We start from the raw sequence: 21,374 nt of genomic DNA on the forward strand, positions 1-21,374 counted from the left end.
GTCTTGGTTTCACCTTCACTACTGAAAAAACCATTTCTTAGGGTGTAACATTCTAAGTTGGCAGTTAACGTCTTTCAGCACTTTGAAGATATTATTCTGTAGTGATTTGACTTCTCTCATTGCTATTGGACAATAACCTGTTAATTTAATTCTGAGTCATTTATAGGCAGTTTTGCTTTTTGCCCTTGCTGATTTGGAGATCTCCTTGTCTTTGGAGTTGCCTTTTGCCCATGTTATGCCGCGGTATATCTAGCTTGCTCTTTGCTAGCCATCTTGAATCTAAGGATTGGTGTATTTCATCTCTCTTGAAAAATTCTTAAACATTGTGTCTTAAACATATTGTTTCTCCCTCCTTATCCCTTCTCTCTTCCAGAATTCCAAATAGACATGTATTGGAACTCACGCTATCTTTCTTGCCTCTTTAATTTTTCGTATTTTTCTCTTTTTATCTCTCTCTGTGTTGTTTTATGTGAGACTCACCTGGGGAAGCATCAGCATCTAAGCCAGCCTGGTGGCTGGGAATGTGCAGTTCCTTGCAGGCTGTCGGGCTGAGGGCTCAGTTTCTTGCTGGCTTTGGCTGGAGGCTGCCTTCATCTCCTTCTTGCCTGGCCCTCTCAATACAGTGGCTTGCAAGATGGCGGCTTTCTCCTTCCAAGAAAGCAACAGAGAGTGACTTTCTGGTAAGATGGGATACACTTTATGTAACGTAGTACACACAGTTACCTACATTCTGTTACCTTTGGTATGTTCTGTTGATGAAAAGCAAGTCCCAGGACCTATCCACAGAAGGCACGGGAATCATGCACTTACCCTAGATTCTGTCTGTCACAGTGCACACACTGAAGTGTGTACATCTGTAATTTAATGCAAAATGAATCCATGTAACCACCAAAAATGAAAAACGGAAAGTTGTCTATATCCCGTAAGTTCTCTTTATGCCCCCTCTGAGTCATTTTACCCCTTCTTCCTACTGATAACTGCTGATGAAATTTATGATAAAACAGCCTCTTTTCTTTTTTTTAAGAAAATGTATCTATTGGTATTCCACCTGGGAATGCATCCCTAAACAGTATGGATTAGTACAGGCTATTTTAAATGGAACCATCTTGTGTAAAGTCTTCTAGGTTTGCTCTGTTTAATTCAAACATCAGGTTTGTGAAATACACCTAGGTTCAGTGTGTAGCTGTATTTTGTTCATGTTTATTACGTTATAATAGTCCATTGTATAAGCATCACACTTTATCAAGTTGACTATTGATGGACATTGGCTTATTTCCAGTTTGAGGTTATTGTAAACAATGGTGCAAGAAACATTCCTGTACAGTATGTGTGCTTGCACTCGTTTATGTGGGGTATATACCTAGAAGTGGAGTCCCTGGGTCACAGGGCATGCGTATTTTCAATTTTAGTAGTTATGCCAAACTGTTTTCCAAAGTGGTTCTTCCAGTTTATACTCACCACCAGTAATGGGTGAGAATTCCTGTTGCTTCCCCATCCTGACCAATAGCTTATACTGTCAAGTTTTTTTTTTTAATTGTTTTTAGTTTTAGCCCTTCTAGTAGGTATAAAGAGTAGTACCTCATGTGCCTTTAATTTTCATTTCTCTGTTTATTGATGGGGTTACACATGTTTTTATATGATTATCATTTTAGATCGACTTTTCATATAATTATCTATTCAAATTTCTTGTTCATTTTTCTATTGAGTTATCTGGCTTTTTCTCACTCATTTGTAGGAGTAAATTTTTTTAAATGTTCATTAGACGTGAGCACTTCATCAGTGTAAATAATAGTAGCATCTTTTCCCAGTCTGTAGGTTATCTTCTTATTATCTTAAAGGTGTCTTGATTTTAATGTATTCAAGTTTGGCAAAATTTTCCTTGATAGTTACCATTTCATGTGCCTGGTTTATGAAGTCTTTCCTTCTCCTTAAATCATGAAAATAATCTCCTGCACTATCTTCTAGGAGCTTTATTTTTGGCCTTTGCATTTAGATCTACAATTTACTTTGAAATCATTTTTCTGTATAATGGGAAGTAAAGGGTCATGTTTCTTTTATTATATATGAGTTTACAATTGTTCTGGGACCATTTATTATAAATAATATCCTTTCCTTTCTACTCTGCTATGTTATCTTTGGCATAAATCAAATTTCCATCAATGTGTGTGTCTGTTTCTGGGCTCTCTATGCTTATATTTTCCAGTATTTCTATCTTTGCATTAATATTGCAGTCTAATTTTTTAAAAATAGACTTTATTTTTTAGAGCAGTGTTAGGTTCTTAGCAAAACTGAGTGGAAGGAACAGAGATTTCCTATACTCCCTTTGCCCCCCCACATGCATAGCCTCCCCTGTTTTCAACAGCTCCTACTAGAATGGTACGTTTGTTAACAATTGATGAGCCTACATTGATACATGATTAATAATCAAAAGTCCATAGTTTACATTAGGGTTCATTCTGCGTGTCATGTAGTTGTTTTTGTTTTGACAAACTTTTAATATTATGTATCCACCATTATCGTATCATACAGAATAGTTTCACTGCCCTAAAAGTTACCTGTGCTCCATCTAGTCATCCGTCTTTCCCTTCCCACCTCAAACCCTGGGAAACCACTGATTCTTTCACTGTCTCTATAGTTTTGCCTTTTCCAGAATATCATGTAGTTGGAATCATACAATTTGTCATCTCTTCAATTCAGACTGGCTTCTTTCACTTAGCAACATGCTTTTAAGTTTCCTCCATATCTTTTCATGAAGTGGTAGTTCATTCCTGGCTAGCCCTGGATAATAATATTCCATTATTTGGATGTACCACAGCTTATTTATCCATTCACCTACTGAAGAGCATAATGGTTGTTTCCAAGATCTGGCAATTATGAGTAAAGCTGTTATAACCATCCATGTGTAGGTTTTTGTGTGGACGTAAGTTTTCAACTCCTTTGGGTAAATATCACGAAGTAATTGCTGAATCATAAGGTTAGGGTGGATTTAGTTTTGTAAGACACTGCACCATTTTGCATTCTCAAGAGCAATAAATGAGAATGTCTAATGCTCAACATCCTTGCTAGTATTTCATATTGCCAGTGTTTGGAATTTTGGCCATTTTAGTAGGTGTGTAGTGGTATCTCGTTTTAATTTGCATTTCCCTAATGACATGTGATATGAGGCATCTTTTGTATTGCTTATTTGCCATCTGTATCTCTTCTTTGACACAGTATTTGTTAAGGTTTGACCCAGTTTTTAATAGAGTCATTCATTTTCTTATTGTGTACAATCTAATTTAATGTGACTTTCTAACTTCATAAATAAAGTCTCCTACCTTGGTTCTTATGTAACTCCCCTGCCCTGACCCCCCACCTTTTAAAAATAAATTACTAGGTTTGTTTTGCTAATATATTGTTTAGGATTTCTTGTATGTATGTTCAGGACTGAGGTTTGGCCTGTAAGTTTCTTTCTTGCAACATCTTTGTCAAGTTTTGATAATAAAGCTATTAATGGAATCATAAAGTAAATTAGGTAGTGTTCATTCTTTGTGTATATATTCTTTGGTAGTATTTTCTTGTGAAGTCAACTTTCTGTGAGCCCATGTTTTTTTTGTGGAGGGGGCAAATTACAAGGTTTTAAATTACAGAATCAGGCTTTGAAATTGTTCATAGTCTGTGCATATTTACTATATCTTCTGTATCTATTTTTGTAAATTTAATTTTGTTTTTTTTAGGGATTTAGCTCATTCATCTCTTCTCTTTTTCTTGACTAATATCTCCAAGAGTTCATAAGTTTGTTAGCTTTTTTAAGCACATAACTTTTGGCTTGGTTGCTATTCTTGTATGTATTATTTCTAGTTCATTAATTTCGTCCATCTTCTAATTATCTTTGCTAGGTTTTTATACTTTCTCAGGATGGATGTCAGGATGTTTATCATTGATTTTCAATCCTTCTTCTTTTCTAATACACACTTTAAAATGATAAATTTGCATCTAGTTGTTTCCCACCAGTTTTGACGTGTCATTTAAAAAACAATTTACATACCTTCTAATTTCCATTTGAATTTTTTTCTTTGACTCAAAGGTTACTTAAAAATGGCATTTCTGAAACTGCAAACCCTTCAGGGTTCTCTGTTATCTTTTTGCTATTGATTTCTGTGTGGAAGTAATTGTGGAAATCATCTTAGATGATAATGTCTGCCTCCAGTAAAGATCTGAGTTTGCTTCTGCTAGGTGTCTGGGGACCTAGCAATTCAGGATGAGCTTCAAAGATTGATGTGATTCAAAGCTGAGCTGCCGTCTCTCTGAATGCCTATTGATTTCTAGGAAACTCCTGCTCCTTCGGTGTAGCCCCTCAGGGCTCTAAACAAAGCTTCAGGCTTTTACCCATCTTCCCCTTTGGCGTGCACTGGGTTTCCATTTAGCTCTGTTAGATCATTTTGCTTCTACTGCTCAGTTTCCTCCTGGAATGGGCAAACACCCACAGCAGAACAGCAGCCTCTGACACCCTTAGACCACCGACTATCCCAGGACCTTGGCATCACTTTCTTCACCATCCTGTGAGCTCTTCACTGCCCCTGAACGATATGTTTTATATTTCACCCTTTAATTGTCCCCAGTGGAAAGGTTTGTCTGTATTCCTTACCTGTAATTATTAAAAGTGGAAGTTTTATTTAGTTCTATTTCGTTTCATCCTGGTCAATTTTGATATTTACTTGTTCTTGTCCTATACTTAAGAAGCTTCTTTTATTTCTTTAAATATATAAAACATTCTTATTTTGTATTCTGTATCTGATAATTCCAATACTTGAAGTTTTGTGGATTTGATTCTACAGTTTCGTTTTCGGATTTTTTTCAGGTGTTGCTTTTTTACTCTAGTGTCTTCTTACACCTCACCAGTTTAGGGATTTTTCATTGTGTGCTCAGTCTCCTAGGAACTTTATCTTGAATTCTGTGAGTCTTGCACTTAAGATATTTTAATACAGAAAGGATTTTCTTTTGCTGCTGCCATGTTCCTGGGAGCATAAAAAACCTGAACCACCTGAAACTAAAATTTTAGTTTTGGTTTTCCTGGGCCACTCAGACCATTTGAGTTTTGGCCTCAAATTTGCCTGATTCTGAGCATATATTTAGGAATTCTAAGGGGCCTTTTCCCTAGCAACTTCCACAGCCAAGGCCAAGAGAGTCCAGCATTCCTGTCCATCTCCTTCGAGGGTGGGAATCCGTGGTGGGGGAGGGGCTCCAGGTTTCAGTAGCGTCTCTGATTGACCTTTCACCTTGTTCTTATAGGTTGGTTTCCAGTCTTTGGCCTGTTAAATCCCGGCTCCAGAACTCCCAGGATTAATGGTAGATTGGTGCCTGCTTTTGACCCTTAAGTATTTCTTCTTTCCCCACAAGGCCAGCTATAAATTTAAAAGAGTTTTAAAAGATTTTAATCCAGAGTTTTAAGTTTTAGGGCTGTTCCAGGAGCAGTTTCTGTAACAATCTAATTAGTCATATCACTGATCAGAAGTCTCTCCCTGGGCATTCTATACTCTGTGATTCTAAAATGACTTTATTAATGCATATTACATTATGGTTATGCTTGTTACACACCACTCCTTCCCTGTCTGCATTTGCCTGGGGTCTGTAGGAGTCCAATACATTTTGACCAAAAGGAGGGGGTGTCCAGCCATCAATCTGATGTTTAGTATATTGTACAGGTCAAACATTTGGTAATTAAGTAGATTCTTCATCACTAAAATGTGCGGTTTTGTTCAGACACACCAATCGTTTGCATGTCCTGATTTGCTGCTATTATTTTAGATACATAAATAATTCATTTATTTTGATTTTGGTTTATCTGGCCATCTCACTGCTACTCTATCTTTTGTGTAAAAATACCAAGAAAAGAGGGATTATTTTAGAACTAGATGTTACTATACAAGTATGGCTAACCTGTAGCGGCAGGTAATTCTGATTATAATCCATTCCTTTCTCAGCATAGTCTCTTGAGGCTGGGATTACATAGCAGAGGTCATTAGCATCACCATTATACTGGTGCATCATTTTGGAGCATTAAGAAAAACTGAGCCCCAAGAGTAATTTGGGATTCTTAAGGAGTTTACTTACTGAGTGATTTCTGTTATAATTTATTAATCCCATTTTATCCACAAGAAATCTCATGTGAGTAATCAGATGACTTACTGATGTATTGAGAAGTATCACAAGCTAGGAGAAAACAGAAGCCAGCACATTAGTCCTTATGGGTAAACCAAGCTTCTTCCTAGGATTTTGTTCAGGTAGACTGTGAATTGTAAGAAGTGCCAGGTTGACAGTAGCGAGGCCCAGCGTGTTTATTGCTCTGCTTGCTCTGCACGTGGAAATGAAGTTGGAACATATTCAGTAACGTCCATCTGAGGTCAACAAAGTACAGTGAGCAATAGAACAAATTTGTTACTGTTCTGAGCTCTCACTGGTGCTCACAAATAGTATCCTCCTCATATGAAAATGAGAGACAATGGTCATTCATTAAGAAGGAGGTGAGGGTTTGGGGATTGATATTTAGGAATGAAGACAGATTTGGTCCAGACTATGCACACTCGGCCAGTGGAGCTAGCCATACACCTCGTCTGCTGACAATCGTAAGAGGAGTAATAATTAAACAGGCTGATGTTCTGCAGCATTTTATAATTTGCAAAGAGGTTTTTATTTACTTTCTCTTAACCTGTTCCTCTCAAGAGCCCCTTGAAGTTAAGGAGGCAAGGATTATGAATCTGTCCTTTTACAAAGGAGGAAACCAAGGTTTAGAGAGATTTCATGACACAGCTGAGAAAGAACTCCAAATATCCTGGTTCTCAGGGGAGTGTCCTGTCCCTACACCAGTCTAGTGATTTGGCAGGACTCTTGCTGCTGTGGGAGGAGAATCCACACAAAATGGAGCCGCCTGGGCCTCCTGCCCTTGACGTGTTCTGTGACTCAATTCCCCGACACACTCATTTTATGAACTTCCTGGGATTACCATGTTATAGCCTCTATGTGCTTAATTCTTGAGCCTTACTTTGGAATAAAACAAACACATCAAAAACTCGTACCAGACAGTATTTGGTGACTGCAGTGAGTGGAGAGTTTATAAAAGTGAGAGGGAGTCATGCTTTGGGAAATTTCCTTTTATCTCTTGTGTATTTATTTCTGTTATTTGTTTTTTACACTTTTTATTGAGTTACAGTCATTTTACAATGTTGTGTCAAATTCCAGTGTAGAGCACGATTTTTCAGTTATACATGAACATACATATATTCATTGTCACTTTTTTTTTTCACTATGAGCTATATTTCTGCTATTATTAATCAAGTTAATCTTGTCTCCTTGCTTCCCAATGGTATAATGTTCTCTGGAATATTCCTCCCATTTCTTGTCTCCCTTTTTTCATCCTGCTGTGAGTTGACAGTGGATGGAGGTGGATGACACACTGGAATGCAGTGATGTGACAAATAGCATTTCCCCAAGAAACCCAAACAAAGTGACATGTTTGATAGCTTTTCCTTCACTTGTATTAAGATCTGAGGGCTCCCGTAATCTATTTTTCTAGCCCTTTCCAGGTTTTGCCTTGCTGGTCCATGTCCAAGAGGAGGTTAGCTTCCTGAAACATTAATTTAGGAATTGTCCATTAGTGGGATTCAGAGAGGCAACAGAAGACAGCACCCAGAGATTCATTAGACTGTTGATTTGGCTTGTCTGGACCAAAAGTTTCTTATTCTCATTAAATTTTATTGACATTTTTTCTTTCCTTCCCTTTTTTAAAAAAAGTAATGGATGGTTCTCTTTTTCAGCTCCTATATCCAACCTGTCACAAGCCCTGTGTGCCCCACGTTTTCCATGATCTGTCTCCATTCCTCTCTCTGGAGCCCACTGTCATTGTCCTTGTTCAAGCTTGAGCAGTTCTCAAATCATCCATCCATCAACTTTCTAACGTGTCTCTCTGCCTTCATTTTGGCCCCCCCACCCCACCATTCCTAGTGCTCTCCGAGAGAGATTGTTACAAAATGCAATTCTCGTCATGGTACACCTTGTTTAGACTCTTTCACTGTCTCCTTATAATTGTCACTAGTTTAACTCAGAAGACTTTCCAGATGTTGGCGCTTATTTCCTCTAGAGCTTCATTTCTCACGCAGGTACCCTTTGTCCAGACAAACTACATCATTTGCACTCACCTTAAGGCACCCTGGTATTTGCTGCCTTTGACCTTCATATATACACAGTTCCATATACCTTACGTTCTTACCCACCTTGTGCACCTGGCTATCTACCCTATACCTTCACAACTCAGAGGAAGCCTGATTTTTTCTGCTTAGCGTCCCCTCCCCCAGCCGACTTAGATGCCACCCCTTCCTTCTGCCCTCCATCCTCACTTGTCCCATAGCAATGTCGCATGGAGTGCTCATCACCTGTGAGCTTGTCTGTCTTTCCCACTGACCTGTAGATTCTTGAAGGAAAGAACTGGGTCTTACTTGACTTGGCATCCCTAGTAACTCTCTAGGTTCTTTCACATACTGGGCATTTAAGACATGCAAGAATGGGTATATCTAGTAGAGAGTGCTGAGCATGCACAGGGTCCTGGGTTCAGTCCCCAGTACCCCCATTAAAAATAAGTAAATAACAACAACGACAAAAAAATGCAAGAATGAGCAAAAAAAAAAAAAGAAAAAGAAAAAACCCAAAGATATCCTAGAGAAGTGACTTTAATTGCCCCATGTCATGGGTAACTCTGCTGCCCACACGGGTACTGGACTGATTCTAGAACTTTCAGCCGGCCAAGGATGCAGTGAGGGTGTGGGCCTGACAGCTGGTTCAGTTCCTGTCTGGTTGTGCCAAGTGTGATATGACTCAGGGGTAAGCAGTTTCCCTCTCCCTCCCAGCAGCTCTAAACGCCCAGCACTGTGCAGTGAATGTAGTGTTTCCCCCGGAGAGTCATCGCCCTATTAAGGTTTGATCTTTAAATGTCAAATACAACAAAAGTATGAGTAACCATAAAGATACTCAAATTGATTCTTTGGAAAACTGAACTAGAGAGATGCTCCTTTAAAAAAGTGATTTCCCTAAGGCCACACAGCTAACAGTGACATCTGGGCTGGAACCAGATGTCTTGGCCTTCTGTTCGGGGGGTTCCTGTGATACGATTCTGCTGTTATGCTCAGTTCTAGGTGTGTAAGTATGATCTATCCTGCTTACTGCAGTGAGTACCTGGTCCCTGCCCTCAGTAATTCTGAGTCGGTGGGTCTGTGTGGATTTGCGAATCTCCAATTCTGTGTCACCCCCTGGGGAATTTTCATGCAGGTTAGAGGTGTAAGCTTCTGAGTGAAGACTTGACTCCCAGGACCAGACCCCTCCCAGGGAGTCTGTGTATCTGTTGAGGGACCCAGGTCTGCCAGTTAGGCTTAAAGGGGATGGAAATATTTGAGAGGGGCAAGGGTATAATCTGCTGCCTTGTGCTTTTTATGTAAAATGTTATTTATTTATTTAAAAAAAAAATAACAGAACTGGGCTCTTGAACATGACCATCTGCTTGGAAACAATAACTGACGTAAGCAGATGTAAGTGGAACAGCGATGTGCTCAGAGCTCACGGATTTCCACTCAGGGTCAGTCCCCGGCGGTGATGTCTTGGGAAGTGGAAGTTGATCACTTTCCTCTGTGGTTGGGGCTCTTTTTTTCCTTGCCTTTGGGTTTCCTGGTATTTTATCCACAAGTGCATCACAGAAGGGAGTGGTGTCTCATCGCTTACCACAGAATGTCTAACCTTACTTCAGAATTTCCCAATATTGCTGAAAAATGGTTCCTCTTTTCTTCTAACTAGAAGATTTTTTTAAGGAAGCAGGACTGCTTTCTTCTAAACACGTAAAACTTTCAAATTAAGTAGAAAACTGTCTAAAAATATTGCTTAGAGACTCAGTATCAACGTTGAGCACAGTCAGTCTCTAGTAAGTACCATGTATGGAGTGTTGTTTTCCTTACGGGGTGATCATTTGTCCCTTCAGGCTGAAAGGTCCTTAATGAAAATCTGATCCAACCTTTATGTGTTACAAGTGAGGAAATGCAGGCTAAGCAGGAGGTGATTGAATAAGAGGGTATTGGATGCATATGAGTAAAGGGTGTTCTGAAAAGGAAGACAGGGGTCAAGTTTCACAAGGCGTTTGTGAGTCTCTGACTAATCTCACAGGCTGGCCTCTGTCGGGTCTCCAGGCCCATAAGACAGTGACATATCACTGGACAGGTTGGTTCTAAGGGTTTTAAATCCAGGTGGTCTCTTGATGGCTCTCTGACCACTTTAATTTGACCTCAGATTTGTTTCATAGACGTGTGATGGGGCAAAGGGGAGGGTCTGTGATTTAGAAGCGCAGCAATTCTGGCATGCTCATCACTTCTTTTGAGGGGGGAGTTTGATGTCTCAGCTAATAGTCATTTTTCCTTAATAGAGAAAGGAGCCTCGTTTCAATTCACCCCGGGTCTCAGTATTAGAGATATGTGTAGATTAGACACCAGTGGAGACTTAGATGAGGGTCCCTTATTAAGTATCCAGAAGGATCATTATGATATCCTACTCTTAATTGTAACATTTTCTCTCTCTCTTTTTCAAAAGAACAGGACTTTCAATAACATTCCTAAAACCATGCCTCCAAAGGTGAGTGAAAAAAGCAGCTTTCAATGTAAACCCAATCTACAATAGCCCTTAATATCTTTTTCCTTTTTTCTTTGCTATCCTTCTTATTTAAAATGAGGGGGAAGGTATAGCTCAGTGGTAGAGCACATGCTCAGCATGCATGAGGCCCTGGGTTCAGTCCCCAGTACCTCCATTAAATCAATCAATCAACCTGGTTTAACCTCCCCCCTGCCAAAAAAAAAATGAATTATGTTAGAGTCAAAGACTCTTCCCGGAGCCAACTTACCTATTAAGCACCACGGCATTCCCGAGCCATCCCTCTCTCTTTCCCAGTCACACTCCCACAGCTCTCGGTGGTTTCCTCTCATCTCCCCTTCAGGTCTCTGCTTGCACCTCCCCTTCAGAAGCAAGCCCTTCCCAGGCTGTTCTTCATAAAACAACCGCCCCTTCCCTCCCTTTCTCAGCACTCCCTAGTCTCCTTTCCTGCTTGTCTTTTCTTACTGCCAACTGCTCTATTTGTTTGATTACTGTCTAGCTGACTCCACTAGAAATTAAGCTCCCTAAGGGTAGGGATTTAAAAAAAATTTTTTTTCTTTTTTGTTGTTTTTTTTGGGGGGAGAGGGGTAATTAGGTTTATTTATTGTAATGGAGGCACTGGGGATTGAACGCAGGACCTTGTGCATGCTAGGCGTGGGCTCTACCACTGAGCTACACCCTCCCCATCCCCCCATCCTAAAGATAGGGATTTTTATGTGTTCTGTTTACTGCTGTGTCCTTAGCACTGAAAAGACTCTGGTGCATAGTAGTTGTGCAACAAATATTTGTTGAATGAATGATATGTATGAGTAAATGAAATAATTAAAGTACTGTAAGGGCACCAAAAGGTAAAAACATAAACCTTAGCTCAGCGTCTTCCCTATTCTCTCCTGCTCCGAGCTTTCCTGCATCCCACCTTCTAAGACAGAAGAAAAGAAAATAAGGCACTTACCAGTCTGGGACCAGAGTCTGGGTTAGACAAATAGGTTAAGAACAAAAAGGCAGGGGACACTACACTATCTCTTGTAACTGGGAAACAGAGGGATGGTTCTGGGGATGCAAAACGGCTTAAGGACTGTGGCTCTCTGTCCCCCTTTAGCTTTTTTCTCAGCTTCTACAGTATGTCTTGACCTCATTCTTCTAGTGCTCTCACATGACAGAGGACACGGCTGCTGGTATCTCTGGAACAGCATCATTATAGCTTTCAGTCAAGGGGGAAAGAAGTATTTCTTTTGCTGTATGCATGTAAAATCCTGGAAAATAACTCCAACTGGTCCAACTTGGCCAACTCTTCCCACTAGGATCTAAGCTCCAAGAAAGCAGGAACATTTTCACTTTCGCTCACTGCTGAATTCCAAGATGCTAGAATAGTGCATGGCACAAAATAGATGCTCAATAAATAATTATTGAGGGGATGAACGAATCACAGTGACCAGGAGCAGGACACTGATTGGCACCTGCACTATAATCAGGGGTCACTACCCCCAAACCAAAATATTACATCGAGGAAAGAAGGGGTACTGGGCAGCTAAAATATTAGCTACCCATCTTACAATATAAAGTCTTTATTATTATTTTTTTAAATCAGAAGTAGTGATTTTCCATTTTAATCTTAGAGTCCCTTCCTGGGAGAGCACAGTCTTCAGTTGAAGGGATTAAGCATTAAGGTTCAAGTGAGCTGTGGGCCCTTTCCATTTACAAGCATGATGGGACAAAAATCTTTTGATTTTCTGACTACCTGGTCTTTGTTGCAGGTCTTTGTGGCTTCTCCTTTGCCTGGGTGAAACAGTCTCTTAGAACGAACTGAGAAGCTTCCTCCCAGGCTCAAGTCCTCAGAATGTCCACCAAATAAAAAACTCTCAGCTTTTGGGTTGTGCATTTTATTCCAGTTGACAGCCCACAGGAACTACAATTCTTTAATCATTTCTATTTAGCAGTGCCTGGAAGAATAAAGTCCTTCCCCACAGACCATACCCATGAGAAAATGCCGGAGCTGTCCATCACTGGCAGCCTCTCCCTGCTGACCAGCGAAGATTGCAGCCAAGATTGATCTCAAAGTCCCCAGTCTGTCAAGAATAGAGTTGAGGTAAACACCCAAATAAACAGGATTTTAATTTTTGTGTGTCTGTTTAAGATAAAGAATCTTCCTGTCTTGGTAGGATTTACTAGACTCTGAAAACTGAATCTGTTAGGTGAGGCCTAGACAGGAGATGGCCTATTTGAAAAACTTAGTTTAATGAGTAAACGGGTACCTCAAATTAAGCAAAAAAAAAACTAGAGTTTACAAAAAGTTACACATTTGTTACAGAAATGTTGGGAAACAAGGCAGGCGGATGTTGCAGGCAATAAAAGAATTTACCGAAGACACAGGAGAGTTTAATAGATACGCTGCTATCGGCAGCAACAGGCCACACAGACAGGTGCCTGTGTGAGCCCCGGGGGTTGATTGTTGGGGCCTTTTACGGGGAAGGGGCTGATGAACACAATGAGTTGGGGGCTCTGTGTGTGAACAATTCTGGGATTAGTTGTAGGTGAGGCACGAAGTTCAGGGTCCCTGAAGGGGCCGTGGGTTTATGACTCTGATAAGAGGCTGAAACAAACCAGCCTGGGCTACTGTGAGGTAAAGCATTACGTCGGGCTGTTAGTTTGTTAGGGCAAACGAGCCCTGCAAAGAATGTACTTTATCTTTTGAGGGACCGCAGGCAGACATCTGAGAGCCCAGGAATGGGGGTCACTGGACTTTGAAAGGCCCCACACTTAGTAACCAAGTTTGACTGCCCAAAGAAATTCTGCTGTTTCCCATATTTCCCTCAATAAGTATTTCTGGGACTCCCTGGGAAATGCTGACAACACAGAAATTGATCCTGGTTCTTGTTGCCGCCTCAGCCAGATATCTAGCTGCCCCAGCCAGATATCTAGCTGCCCCTCTGTCCTCTGTCGGTTCATTTCCTGATAACTTGTCCCCAGCCCCATCCCTAACTTGCTCCCAGCTTTCTTCACCCTGCAGCTGGCTGCTTCTTGGCGATTTTCCCCAGGTGGGCACAGTCATTTCCCTTAATCCCCCCATGATTGGCTGTTAGATGGCCCAAGGCTTTGTGAAGGCTTGAGGGTTTTGGAAGGGAACCCCCCAGCAAAGAGAATGCAAAAGAGGATTCCAGATGTGGCAGGGCTCAGAGCCCCTCCTGGAGGTCATCTGCAAGGTGTGCATTTTCTCCCTGCTCCCCTTTCAGAGGAACTTCCATCCTGCTCCTTAACCAACCACAGAGCGGTGCCCTTGAGGACGTTACCTGGAGTCTAGCCTCCGCTCCCCTGTCCACAGCCCTGAAGACCTCCAAACACCCTGTTTCCCACCTCCCCTTCCCAAATGACTGGGAATATTCATTCCCTGAAGGGGAAAGTCCACAGGAATAAGGTTTTCTCTGAAGGCTCTAGAATCAGTCAGAACTGTGAAGTTTAACCAGATTCATTTTCCTAATTTAGGGTGTTCAGTGGCTCATGACACCAACTGTGGAATAAAAAGCGCAGGCCCAGGACAGACGGCACTGGTCCCAGCCTGTTCCTTTCTGCCTCCTCGCTTGCAGGGTCAGGTGAAGAGAACGTCAGGGCTCCACTCAGATCTCTCTCAGATGCTGGCTCCTCCGTCCCATCTCTGTAGCTCCTGGACACAAATGCGGACAGACACCTTTTACTCCGCCACACACACTCACGTAGACGAGTAGGAGATTATAAACCCACACTTGGGGAAGAAACATCTCTCTATTGACTGTATAAACTGTAGAAAGATAGATCCATTCAAAGATCTGCCCAGTTTACATTTCTAAACAGATCCCTTGGCTTCGAATGGAGCAGACTGCATCATCTGGGTTTGTATTTAGGTCTTCCCCAGAGCTGTAGGTGGGTATTACACAACCGAGGGACCCACTCAAGCTGAAGAACAGCCATCAAAACCCCAAGCTGCTACCTTTGAAGAGGGAGTCTGCCTGCAATCTTTCCAGCTTGAAAATAAATCATACTAAAGAAGAATTAGGAGGAAAGACTAACCCTACCAGATATTAAAATGCATAATAAAGTTAGAATAATTAAATCAGCTCATAATCAAGGTAGAAATAGAAAATCAATGAAACAGATTACAGAGTCTAGAAATAGACCTGCATATGTTTTCAGATTTGACGTGCTGGGTAGTATTTGAAATCAGTAAAGCAAAATTAGATTATGTAATTATGTTTGGACAACTGGAAATTTGGAAACAATATATAGCAGGGCCTTATGTATTGTCTTACACCAAAATAAATTCCAAATGATTAAAATATTTATATTTAAAGAACTAAGTAATAAAAGTGCTAGCAGAAAATACCAATAATTTAAAAAATTAACTTTGGAGTGGGAAAGCTCTGGGAGTCTGACATAAAACTCAGAAGTTACAAAGCACGAGGTTGATAAATTAGGTTATGCTTTGAAAAATATAAAAATCTTAGCATTTTAATAATACTTGTAAACAAGGTAAGAAAATTCAAAGGACAAAGTGGGATACGATAAAGTTATAATCATTTCGTATCTAACATATCAAGAAGAGGAAGTGAACAAAGGAAAATGAGTCAAGGATATAAATACATAGTTCATGGAGGTAATAATGTTTCTGTGAGTGTACAAATAAGGCATTAAAAATGCTCACTTCAGATTTATAATGGGTGGGGATATTCCTAATTTTATTATAATTGAAGAAATGGAGATTAAAACAATAAAATACCATTTTCACCTAGTGGTAAATACTGAGTATTGGCTAAGTTGTGGAAAAACACTTGACTTTCAATGATTGTTTTTGAAAGCAACCCGACTCCGTCTATGACACTTTACAATGTGCATACTTTTTAAGCCTGGGATTCCACTTCTAAATGTGTTTGCACAGGGACACAAAGATACACGTACAAACTATTTAACTGCAGCATGGCTCGTAAGAACAAACAATGGAGAGTCAGCCAATGGTCTCTTCCGAGAGGACTCATTAAACTACTGTCTGCCCAAACAATTTTCAGCTCTTCAAAAGAACGAATTAGATCTGAGTGTACCCATACAGAAAAGTGTCCAAATATATTAAGTTAAGAAAGCAAGTGATGAAACAGTGTTCTTGGTGTGATTCCCACTTGAATATTTTAAAAAGTATTATATATAGAATCAGTTGCATAAGTATAAATCATTTCTTGAAGGATGTAAGCTGTGAAATGTGGTTACCTGTGGCAAGAGCACGTGGGGGAAATCAGGTGATTTTTACCTTTCACTGAATACCGTTCTGCATAACTGAAGACTTTACTCTGTGTAATATTTTCACAATATGTAACAAATTTAATCTTTGGGACCAATCTCGGCTAGGGCAGCAAACTATCTATAGGAGTTCTAGCTGTTTGTGTTTACCTGCAGATTGAGAAAGCCAGATGGAGTAAGGAGCACACGTGATCACTCCTGAACAAATGACTGCTTATTGCACATCCTCCTAAGGAATGCAGTGTCACCAAGAACCTCTGGGCAGCACTGAGGTGAAATGGGACCGTCTCTAAGGACACATTTCCCGTTTTTCCTCTTCTCTCCCACTTCCCCTCAACACAGTTTTCCCTTGCTGTGGTGCAGTGCACAAGGTGGTCCCTGACACAGCTCTCCCTCTCTGGGTTCCCTGGGGAGCCAACTCTGCCCTGGGTTTGTGCTCGCTTGTCATGGTACCTGGGTCTCAGCTTCCTCTTGGGGAAAAAAAAAAAAAAAAAAAGATAGTATAAGAGAGTAGCCATTGTAACTGAGAACCCTCCTCAGCTCCCGTGACTAAACTCTGACATTAAGGTTCTGGAACCTTACAAAGCATCCCACATCTAATTACTATAAATGTGCTTATGCATTAGAAAGCATCAGAGTCGCTTAATGACAACAGCTTGAGACTTGCTCAGGGAGTGTTAGGAAAAACGAAAAATCTTCGACGAAACCTGCACTTATCACTGGGGAAAGAAAGGACTTAGGAAGGAACTCTGGAATTTGACAGCTCTCGAATGTTTTTTGTCTCTCCTCTTGCTCCTTTCTTCTCTGGGAAGCCAGACATAATCCTTTTAGCTGACTTTTCCTAACTGCCTGAGGAGGTGGCTGCTGAATATTCTTTCAGCTTGCTTTCTTTTTCTTCTACACCCAAAGCAGCGTTTAAGTCCAGTCAATGGTGTGGAAATGATAGGATCCTCGTGACAGGATGGGAAGCTAGGACCTGGAAAGTTTCATTAATGATGAGACACTGACCTCCAGGAAAAGCTGGAAGGGAGTTCAGTTCGACTTTGCTGGCAAGGAGGGTACCCTGAGCTCCACTGGGCGGATGGGGCAGCTGCCTCCCACGGGCACATTTTGTCAGTCCTGGGATGTGTCCTAGACAATTCACTCTCCGTAGCTGCAGTAACCTATCCGAGGCGCACAGCTCCCACTGGGTGGGAACATGCTAGAGTGTGCAAGCTAGCTGCTGTGTGTGTTAGTGGGTGTATATGTGGGCTCTGGACAGGAAAAACTGGGACCAATTATACAATTTTCCTTTGGGCGTTCCAAGCAGGCTCCCTGGTTTGGATGGCTTGTCTGGGAAGGGATAGATTCTAAGTCCCTCGCAGTGTGATGCAGTGACATACCTGCACTGTCACACTGCGTAGTGTGTGTGTGTGTGGGGGGGGGAGCCAAAGAGAGAAACAGATGGTAAATGACAGCAATAGAGCTAGAGATACTTTAAGAAGAAGAGGCTTAAGCATCTAGTGAACTAGTTCAGACAAATGAATTTTTGCATACATTTGTCAGGTAAAAGCTTGTATTTTGTGCAAACTCTACATTAATTACGGTATAAGCTAACCTCTGATAAAACTGTTGTCTATATTTATTTCTGAAATCAAAGGATATTCTCCAAACCATCTCATTGGTTAGGATTTAACTGGTGGCAGCAGACTGTCAAAGCCAAGGAATTGAGAGCTTTTGCCTCTCACTTCAGCCCAGCTCCACTCCTCCCTGGAATGTTCTCTGGGGAGGTACACCCACACAGAACACACAGAAAGTGTGTTGACAAAGCTATGTTTGAAAATGGGTTTGGGCTTGAGGTCTCAGCCTATGAACTCTGGTAAAGCTAATGGGACTATATAAGCCTAATTTTTAATTTTCCGCCTGCTAGTTATACCCGGTCCATCATATCTGCCAGCTGCAGGGGCGTGGAACTACAGAGAGAGAGACTGTAAGAAAAACTGCAATTGTCTACAATCCAATGCCTAAAATAGCCTAGATGGCACATGGGCTGGGGCTCAGCTATGCATAGAGAAGAGAGGGCAGAGCCGTGCAGAAAACAAGCCTTGGGCCAACTTTGCACGTCATCTGCACGTCTGGGAGCAGGAAAGGAGAGCTACTGCGAAGGGCATCCCACTTCCCAGTGTGCATCCGACCGCACGGTGACCTTGGTCAGTAGTGAAAGTGGCCTTGTCAGTATCCTCAAGTCTGGTGCTTAGACCAGTCTGAGTAGTCACCCTGTTTCCAGTGGGGCTTGCAATGGGCAGGGAAGAAGTGAAGAAGTAGGTGTGCAGATTCAATGGGGAGGGGGCAGTAGAAGTAGGAGCCTTAGAGCTTGAGGCTTCTGGGGAACCCTCGAAATCATCTTGTCCGACCCACACATTTTGGAGATGAGGAAATTTATTTAAAGGAAGTGAATTCTATCAGCAGGTCCAGGATTAGAGCCAATGTCTTTGGTCTGGAAACTCATCCAGTTGCCCTAAACCACTTGCATACATGAAAGTTGCTGAGGTAACTGCAAATCTCAGGATACGGAACAGCCCTGCTGGGAAATCCTACTCAGCATGAATCTCTCTCTGCTCTGGAGCACATTTTAGAGACTCATCAGAAAAACAAATGTCCCACCAACAGACAGACTACCTCACTGTCTAATAGTCATAACGTTGCTTTTATGATGTGAATTGATATATTTATAAGGATTATTTTTTCTGAACATGTCATAAGAGTTCTGGACATTGTAGAGAAGAATTGTTATTAAAGCAGAGCTACTGATGGATATTTTTCTTTTAAGTTTGGGCTTGGAGGTTATGCCCACGGAAATAGGTAAGACATCAACTACTGCAGAAAATGTGGCAATTTTAAAAGCTCACAAATGCTATTTCACAAACCACTGTCCTCCTTTAGCAAACCCACGGAAATAGATAAGGTAGAATCTTCCCAGCATAATGACTGTTCTTCAGAATAATTTCATAAAAATAGACCTAAGTGCAGCCCAATTATTTCTACTTTTGTCTGAAAAACAAGGTCTGAAGCCTGCTTTCAGGAACTAGTCCCCGGTGGGGTGGAATTGGCGTTGCCATGTTTCTCTTTATATATCTGATTATGAAACCTATTTATGAAAATATGGGCATGCCTCAGCGATATTGTAGGTTTGGATTCAGACCACTGCAATAAAGCAAATATTGCAGTAGAATAAGTCACATGTATTTATTGGTTTCCCAGTACATATAAAAGTTATGTTTACACTATACTGTAGTCTATTAACTATGAAATAGTATTGTGTCTAGAATATGTATATACCTTAATTTAAAAATAATTTATTGCTAAAAAATGCTAACCATTCTCTAAGCCATCAGCGAGTCCTAACCTTTTTGCTGGTGGAGAGTTTGAAATATTTTTAGAATCAATACAATGTGAGCAGAGGCTGTTGGGAAAATGGCTCTAATAGACTTGCTCAATGTGGGGTTGCTGCAAACCGTCAATTGTGAAATACTCAGTATCTGTGAAATGCAATAAAGGGAAACTCAATAAAATGAGGTATGCCTCTAAACAGTAAAGGTTTTGGAGGAAAATCTATGAGTTGGGAGAAGTTGGTGAATAAGGAAAACTTACTACATGGAAGCAGTTGATCTAAAATTGGACCATGATACAAACACAACAAAATGATCATGAGTGGAGACTCTAGAATCTCAGAATCCTGTTGGAACCAATGATCTCTTGAGAGAGCAAGATCTAGCCTATTCCTCAGTTGACAGAGTATTTGGGGAGCATCTTCATCTTGTTGGTATAAATAGGCCATGAAGATGGCCTCCTATATGATATCTATTGCTGTATACTAGTCTAAAAATTAGATCTTACACCCCTACTTGCTCCAATTCTGAGGATCGAGATTTTACCATCTGTTTAAATCAACAGTAGGAAACATGAAGTGGTAGTGTTACCGAGTCCAAACTCATTCTGCTTACCACACAACAGGCCAAAGGGATAAACTGGGAGACAAGACGTTGGGGCAAGGAATAATGACTTTATTTGGAAAGCCAGTGGACCAAGAAGATGGCAGACTAATGTCCTAGAGAACCATCTTCTCCAAGTCAGAATTCAGGCTCCTTTTATACTAAAAAAGGGGGGGAGGGGTTGTGGTTGTTGCAAACTTCTTAGTGTCAGAATCGTTTGTTCTTGCAGCTGTCCACGTGGGTTAGGTCATGGTGTCCCTGTAAACCTCCAACAAAGCAGATGTTATTTTCTATTCTGCAACTTGTTATCTCTATATGAATGGAGAAGTGTTAATACCCTTAAAGATCAGAACCTTGAGAATAGGCTCTCCTGTATGTTTCAGGCTATAGGCAATATTCTTTTACTAAATGTGCATAACCATCAGGACTAAGCCTAGGAAACTGAGCACAGGGTTAAAGCCAAAGCAACAGATGTAATATGGAGACAGATTTGTTCTTTTCTATTATAGAACCAGACTCAGAACTCTGTTGTCCCGACTCATTCATTCACCAACGTTCAGTCAGTATATTCAGTTCCTCCTATCTGCTAGGCACACTTCCAGGCACCTGCAACATACTTGTGAGCAAGATAAATAAGGCTCCGGCTTTCCTTATATTCTAGTTTATATTTGGGTCTCTGAAAGTTCCAGAATCATGCTGGATTTCTAAAGAGGCATGGAGTTGGCTGGTCTGATACTCTGCAGTAGAGATGGTCTGATGATTTGATTGCTTTGCTTTTGTAGGTGACAGAGAAACTTCCTGTTTGTTCCTCTAGTCTAAGTAAATGTCAGGAATACTGAAAAGGTTGAAACTGACATGTTTCTATAAACAAATTCATATTGCTTGGATGTAGCAGGATAAAGTCAGCTCAGAAATCACCCACCCTTAAGGTATGCTGCTCTGCTTGTATCATTTGTGACCTATGTTGGTGCTTTTGGTATTCATTGGATCCTTAAAGTGTCACAGCTGTAAGTATAAATGGGGGCCTCAAATCTTGTTTATTTCTGCCCGGAAAGTCACATAATGTGTCCAAAGTTCTCTGCTAGACAAACATTATGATGATTGTTACAAGGAGCCCTTTTTCATTATCAAAAACAATGGCCTTCTCCCAAAACAAAATAAAACAAACCCCCCCCAAACTGGGTTTGCTAAAATCTCCCCTCCCCATGAACCTCCAGGCAAGTAGCTGACCATTTCATTCTTTACCTCTGAGGCCTATTTTGTCTGAAATCAGTATTGCTACTCCTGATTTCTTGGCATTTCCATTTGCATGGAATATCCTTTTCCATCCTCTCACTCTCAATCTATGTGTGTCCTTCTCCCTAAAGTGGGTCTCTGGTATGCAGCATATTGTGGGTTCTTGTTTTATTATCCACTCTGCACTCTATGTCCTTTGATTAAAGCATTTAGTCCATTGACATTTATAGTAATTATTGATAGATATGTGTT

At 40.9% G+C, this 21,374-nt stretch overlaps 1 long non-coding RNA gene across 1 annotated transcript; it reads left to right on the plus strand.

The window, feature by feature from the left end:
- The first annotated feature begins 325 nt into the window (after positions 1-325).
- Positions 326-12,740, plus strand: LOC116667131. The gene is made up of 4 exons (XR_004323891.1): positions 326-680; positions 5,272-5,328; positions 10,600-10,641; positions 12,411-12,740. It is a non-coding gene; the product is annotated as an uncharacterized LOC116667131 (long non-coding RNA).
- Positions 12,741-21,374: the final 8,634 nt, after the last annotated feature.

The sequence above is a fragment of the Camelus ferus genome, chromosome 11 (genome assembly GCF_009834535.1).
Source record: "Camelus ferus isolate YT-003-E chromosome 11, BCGSAC_Cfer_1.0, whole genome shotgun sequence".
Taxonomy (NCBI): domain Eukaryota; kingdom Metazoa; phylum Chordata; class Mammalia; order Artiodactyla; family Camelidae; genus Camelus; species Camelus ferus.